This window comes from Arachis ipaensis, chromosome B05 (genome assembly GCF_000816755.2).
Source record: "Arachis ipaensis cultivar K30076 chromosome B05, Araip1.1, whole genome shotgun sequence".
Taxonomy (NCBI): domain Eukaryota; kingdom Viridiplantae; phylum Streptophyta; class Magnoliopsida; order Fabales; family Fabaceae; genus Arachis; species Arachis ipaensis.
Window position 1 is genome coordinate 22872387 of NC_029789.2, and position 6687 is coordinate 22879073.

Sequence of the window (6687 nt, forward strand, 5' to 3'; positions counted from 1 at the left end):
AGTTCAGACAGACCATCATAGAAGATTCCTTTGATGCTCCATTCTGAAAGCATGTCATAAGGGCACTTTCTGATCAATTGTTTGTATCTTTCCCAAGCTTCATAGAGGGATTCACCTTCTTTCTGTCTGAAGGTTTGGACTTCCACTCTAAGCTTACTCAATTTTTGAGGTGGAAAGAACTTTGCCAAGAAGGCATTGACTAGCTTCTCCCAAGAGTTCAGGCTTTCTTTAGGTTGTGAATCCAACCATATCCTAGCTCTGTCTCTCACAGCAAAAGGGAATAGCATAAGTCTGTAGACCTCAGAGTCAACCCCATTGGTCTTGACAGTGTCACAGATTTGCAAGAATTCAGCCAAAAACTAATGAGGATCTTCCAATGGAAGTCCATGAAACTTGCAATTCTGTTGCATTAGAGAAACTAATTGAGGCTTAAACTCAAAATTGTTTGCTCCAATGGTAGGGATAGAGATGCTTCTCCCATAGAAGTCGGGAGTAGGTGCAGTAAAGTCACCCAGCACCTTCCTTGCATTGTTGGCATTGTTGTTGTTTTCGGCTGCCATGTCTTCTTCTAGTTTGAAGATTTCGGTTAGGTCCTCTACAGAGAGTTGTGCCTTAGCTTCTCTTAGCTTTCGCTTTAAGGTCCTTTCAGGTTCAGGATCAGCCTCAACAAGAATGCCTTTGTCTTTGCTCCTGCTCATATGAAAGAGAAGAGAGCAAGAAAATATGGAATCCTCTATGTCACTGTATAGAGATTTCTTGAGGTGTCAGAGGAAAAGAAGAATAGAAGGAAGAGGTAGAAAGAGAAGAATTCGAACTTATCAAGAGGGATAGAGTTCGAATTATTGATAGTGGAGGAGTGTTAGTCTTTAAATAGAAGGATGTGAGAAGAAGGGAAGAATTTTTTTTTTTTGGAAATAAAATAAAAGATTTTAAAATAATTAAAAGAAATTTTGAAAATTTGATGAATGATTTTCGAAAATTGAAGTTGGGAAAGAAATAAAGTGATTTTTTGAAAAAGATTTTGAAATTAGAAATAAAAAAGATATGATTGAAAACTAATTTTGAAAAAGATGTGATTAAGAAGATGTGATTGAAAAGTTATGGTTTTAAAAAGATATGATTGAAAAGATATGATTGAAAAACAATTTAAAAAGATTTGATTTTGAAATTAATGACTTGGCTAACAAGAAAAGATATGATTCAAACATTAAACCTTTTTCAACAGAAAAGGCAACATACTTGAAATGTTGAATCAAATCATTAATTGTTAGCAAGTATTTTTGAAAATGGAAAGAAATTGATTTTGAAAATATATGATTGAAAAGATATGATTTGAAAAAGGATTTGATTTTGAAAAATTATGAAAACTTGAAAAAAATTTGCATTAGAAACAAAATCTTTCCTCTTGTGCCATCCTGGCGTTAAACGCCCAAAATGGTATCCATTCTGGCGTTTAACGCCCAAAATGCTACCCTTTTGGGCGTTAAACGCCTAGCCAGGTACCCTGGCTGGCGTTTAAACGCCAGTTTTCCTTCTTTACTGGGCGTTTTGAACGCCCAGCTTTTTCTGTTTGATTCCTCTGCTAAATGTTCTGAATCTTCAATTCTCTGTATTATTGACTTGAAAAGACACAATTTTGAAAAATATTTTTGAATTTTTAATGATGAAAAACAATCAAAATGCAACTAAGATCAAATAAACAATGCATGCAGAACACCAAACTTAAAAATTTTCATATAGGAGACACTAACAAATTAAGAATGCATATGAGAAACAACAAAACACACTAAACAAGAGAATTTAAAGATCAGAGCAAGGAAATCATCAAGAACAACTTGAAGGAAATTTTTTTTTCGAAAAATAAAAAGGAAAAGTACCTAATTTAAGCAACAAGATGAACCGTCAGTTGTCCAAACTCGAACAATCCCCGACAACGGCGCCAAAAACTTGGTGCACGAAATTGTGATCATCAACAATGGCGCCAAAGACTTGGAGCTCTCAAACGTGAATCACACTTTGTCACAATTCCGAACAACTAACCAGCAAGTGCACTGGGTCGTCCAAGTAATAAACCTTACGTGAGTAAGGGTCGATCCCACGGAGATTGTTGGTATGAAGCAAGCTATGGTCATCTTGTAAATCTCAGTCAGGCGGATTCAAATGGTTATGGATGATGAATGATTAAAATATAAATAAAACATAAAATAAAGATAGAGATACTTATGTAATTCATTGGTGAGAATTTCAGATAAGCGTATGAAGATGCTTTGTCCCTTCCGTCTCTCTGCTTTCCTACTGTCTTCATCCAATCCTTCTTACTCCTTTCCATGGCAAGCTGTATGTTGGGCATCACCGTTGTCAATGGCTACAGTCCCGTCCTCTCAGTGAAAATGTTCAACGCACCCTGTCACGGCACGGCTATTCATCTGTTGGTTCTCGATCATGTCGGAATAGAATCCAGTGATTCTTTTGCGTCTGTCACTAACGCCCCACAATCACGAGTTTGAAGCTCGTCACAGTCATTCAATCCTTGAATCCTACTCGGAATACCACAGACAAGATTTAGACTTTCCGGATTCTCAAGAATGCCGCCATCAATTCTAGCTTATACCACGAAGATTCTGATTAAGGAATCCAAGAGATAAACACTCAATCGAAGGTAGAACGGAGGTGGTTGTCAGGCACACGTTCATAGGTGAGAATGATGATGAGTGTCACGGATCATCACATTCATCAAGTTAAAGAACAAGTGATATCTTAGAACAAGAACAAGCTGAATTAAATAGAAGAACAATAGTAATTGCATTGATACTCGAGGTACAGCAGAGCTCCACACCTTAATCTATGGTGTGTAGAAACTCCACCGTTGAAAATACATAAGAACAAGGTCTAGGCATGGCCATGAGGCCAGCCCCAAAACGTGATCAAGGTAGCAAAGGACTACTCAAAGATTCGTCTCCGATTAAAAATACAATAGCAAAAGGTCCTATTTATAGAGAACTAGTAGCTTAAGATTTACAAAAATGAGTAAATGACGTAAATATCCACTTCCGGGCCCACTTGGTGTGTGCTTCGGCTGAGCATTGAAGCATTTTTGTGTAGAGACTTCTCTTGGAGTTAAACGTCAACTTTCGTGCCAGTTTGGGCATTTAACTCCCACTTTGGTGCCAGTTCCGGCGTTTAACGCTGGGAATTCTGATGCTGACTTTGAACGCCGGTTTGGGCCATCAAATCTTAGGCAAAGTATAAACTATTATATATTGCTGGAAAGCCCTGGATGTCTACTTTCCAACGCAATTGAGAGCGTGCCAATTGGGCTTCTGTAGCTCCAGAAAATCCACTTCAAGTGCAGGGAGGTCAGAATCCAACAACATCTGCAGTCCTTTTCAGCCTCTGAATCAGATTTTTGCTCAGGTCCCTCAATTTTAGCCAGAAAATACCTAAAATCACAGAAAAACACACAAACTCATAGTAAAGTCCAGAAAAGTGAATTTTAAATAAAAACTAATAAAAATATAATAAAAACTAACTAAAACATGCTAAAAACATACTAAAAACAATGCCAAAAAGCGTATAAATTATCTGCTCATCACACATACATAAGTCCATGGAAATAAACTAAGTACCATCATATAATACAAAAGTACACAAAAATCAGACATACATATGTATCATGAATGAAAACATAAAATAAACAGGTACGGCTCCTACCTATCCTCATTCTCCTCGTGAGAGTCATCCCCGAATGCGCATAGGGGATACGACCCTGTACCACATCAAGCGGCCCGTCTCACTCTGGCTGGCCTCTGGTGCTACTATGCTGGAGGATCGAAGGGCATGCCCATACCATATGCAGATGGAGGCGTCCCTCTCATGCCGAACCAACTGTCATACGGGCTGCTAGCAGGCTCATTTAGGTCTACATGAGACTGTGGCTGAGGCTGGTACCCCTGAGGGTCAGACATCTGTGGCTGGTACCGCTGAATCTCCTCCATATCTGGGCGGTACCCCTGCACAACATCCATCTGGGACTGAGACTCCGGCACCTGATCCTGTGGGGTCTGGTGCTGAAAATGCGGAGGGTCGTCATCCCAAATGAGATCTGCAAAGTCGGAATAGAACTGTGAACTGCCGAGCTGATCGTCCATATCCATCGTGAAAGTCGAGCCCGCCAGGTCATCATACATCTGTCCATAGATCTCATGGTATATCTGGAAGCTCAAAACATGTGTAAGAGGAATCACCTGGGACCCCGCCCCTACCTACTCAGTGGGTCTATCACCAGGACCACCAGATGCAACCCCTGATGTACCACCCCGACGCTGAGGACGGCCACGCTGGACACGGTGATCAGCATGTCCTACTCCGTCGCCACCAACTGTGTCATCCTGAATCATGTCATCCAGCCATCGCCACTCCCGGTCTGTAGCCCGAGTACCAATGCGTCGTCGCCTCTCCACGCGCCTGTTAGCAGGCACGTCCGGCATCGAAACTTAAGAAGGCGCATGTGACAAACCTCTCTGAACAACAGCCTGACTGATCTCCTTCGCCCTAGGATCGACAATCAAAGAATCCGGCAACAGAAACCTATGGGCCACTCTGTACCACCATCTCAAAAAGTCTGCCGACGGCCCGGGATCAGGCACCCAGGGGATACTCAGAACAAAATCAACCCTGTTCTGCCAACTAAGATGCCATACCTGATAGTAGCTCGGGAACCATCTATCCCCACCCCTCCCATCCTTAGCATGGAGCCAATCTATATTCAAGGCCGGCTCAGGCTCGTGCTGAATGCCACCCAATTGTGGCAGCACCCTATCCACCTGGTGCCACTCAATGGCGACGAAGTATATCAAGCAAGTACATGTGCACCACAACCGACTGTGCTCTTCTGTGAGAATCTCTTTATGAACAACGGCCATCACGTCGAGCGAAGCATAAGGCTCCCAAACAATCTACAAACATTGACAGAACACATTTATTAGTCCATTAACTAATAAATATATAGTTAATTACTAGATAAAGATGGAAACAAAATGAATAAACTTAAATCTCGATCACCTAAGCGATCCAATGAAAGGAGACACTGGATAACTCTCTGCTCCTTGCGGTCGGATGTCGGCAAGTAGGTGGCCCACCTGAACAAATACAATGTTATACACATGTATAAATTGCTAATGACCTAGTTAACAGGTAGAACCAACTCAACCAACCCACACTTTTCTCTCTTTCTCTCTCTAGAAAACCTCTCATTCTCTCTCTAAAAACCTTATAACAACCACAAATGAATAATCCGTGAGACTTCTGAAGCGTATTTATAATAACGCATAAACCGCTGGACTCCTGTCGCGGTTTATGCACACTACTCATTCACACATAAACCGCGACACCACTATCATGAATTATGCTTTTTTTCCTAGAATGTAAACCGCGACACTCTTGTAGTGGCTTACGTGTATTTGTAAACTGCGGGTCTCCTGTCGCGGTTTACATAGTTTATGGAAAAAATGCATTTTGATATCCTATTTGCATATTGTGTATACTGGTAATATTGGAAGACAGTTTATTTATTATGGTATATTGCCCATTATTCTCTAAATTTTGTAATCAATTTGTGCAATAATTGAAGCTTCTATCTTAGTTACCGCTGCCTGTATTGCTGCAGGTGTTGATGTCATTATAGATCAAATTGTGGGATGAAAAAGTCTAGGGGGCCAGCAACTTTTGTATTTTCTGGCCAGCACTTAACCATCAAAACAAAAGTGAGTGATTTCTCACCATTAAATGTAATCTCACACCATTAAAAATACTATTGATAGCCAATTGATGGTTACAAAACACCAAAATTGCTGGCCCCTAACATTCCTCGGGAGGAATTGTACATTCAGCGAAACTTGTACATCTTAAGCATTGAAGGAAGGCTTTTCCTCATGAGTGGTGCTATAGTAGAAGTAAGTCTAAACAGTATGATCACAATCTCCCTCACAATTTAGAGTTGGCAAATATTTTCATTGATTTATTAACATTATATTAGGAAAGATACACAATCTCCCTCGTAAAGGTTTGGTTGTGCTTTGGCTTTCTTTTCTTTAGAAAGGTTTGGTTGTTGCTTTGACTTTCTTTAATAATATATGTGTGCAACAATTCCATGACTATACGTGATTTCTTTGTGATAATTTATTTGCTCATAAAAAGTTTGTATATCTGTTTATGTGAAATTTGAGGAGAAATTAATGGTAATGTATCATTTTGAACCATTAATTTTCTTTCTTTCTTTCTTTATAGATACCAGAAATGGATGTTAAATTAATAGTGCATACCATTAGTCTGTTTTCTTTCTTTCTTTCTTATTTATTTTTTTAAATTTGTTAAAATATGCAAAAAAAAATTTCATTTGAATAAAAAATATTAAAATATACAAATAATATTAACAACTCTAAATTTTATATACTTATTTTTTGTAATTAGTTTAAATATTAATATTTTTAAAAAATATTAATCACTCAATTCGTGCAACGTATGAAAAATTTTGTTATATATTAATAAATATGAGCTCCTTTGCACATAGATTAAGAAAAAAAAAATTAAATAGATCTATGAAAAAACATACCCAAAAAATGAAAAACATACTAAAAATATTTTAAATAATTAATTTCATAAATCGAAAATAGTTAATTTTTTTAATTT

General features: G+C 38.6%; 1 long non-coding RNA gene across 1 annotated transcript in view; it reads left to right on the forward strand.

The window, feature by feature from the left end:
- Nucleotides 1–672, forward strand: part of LOC110271840 — a 9178-nt gene extending 8506 nt beyond the window's left edge. The window contains exon 3 of the long non-coding RNA XR_002362644.1: nt 662–672. This is a non-coding gene — a long non-coding RNA (uncharacterized LOC110271840). The remainder of the gene's footprint in view (nt 1–661) is intronic.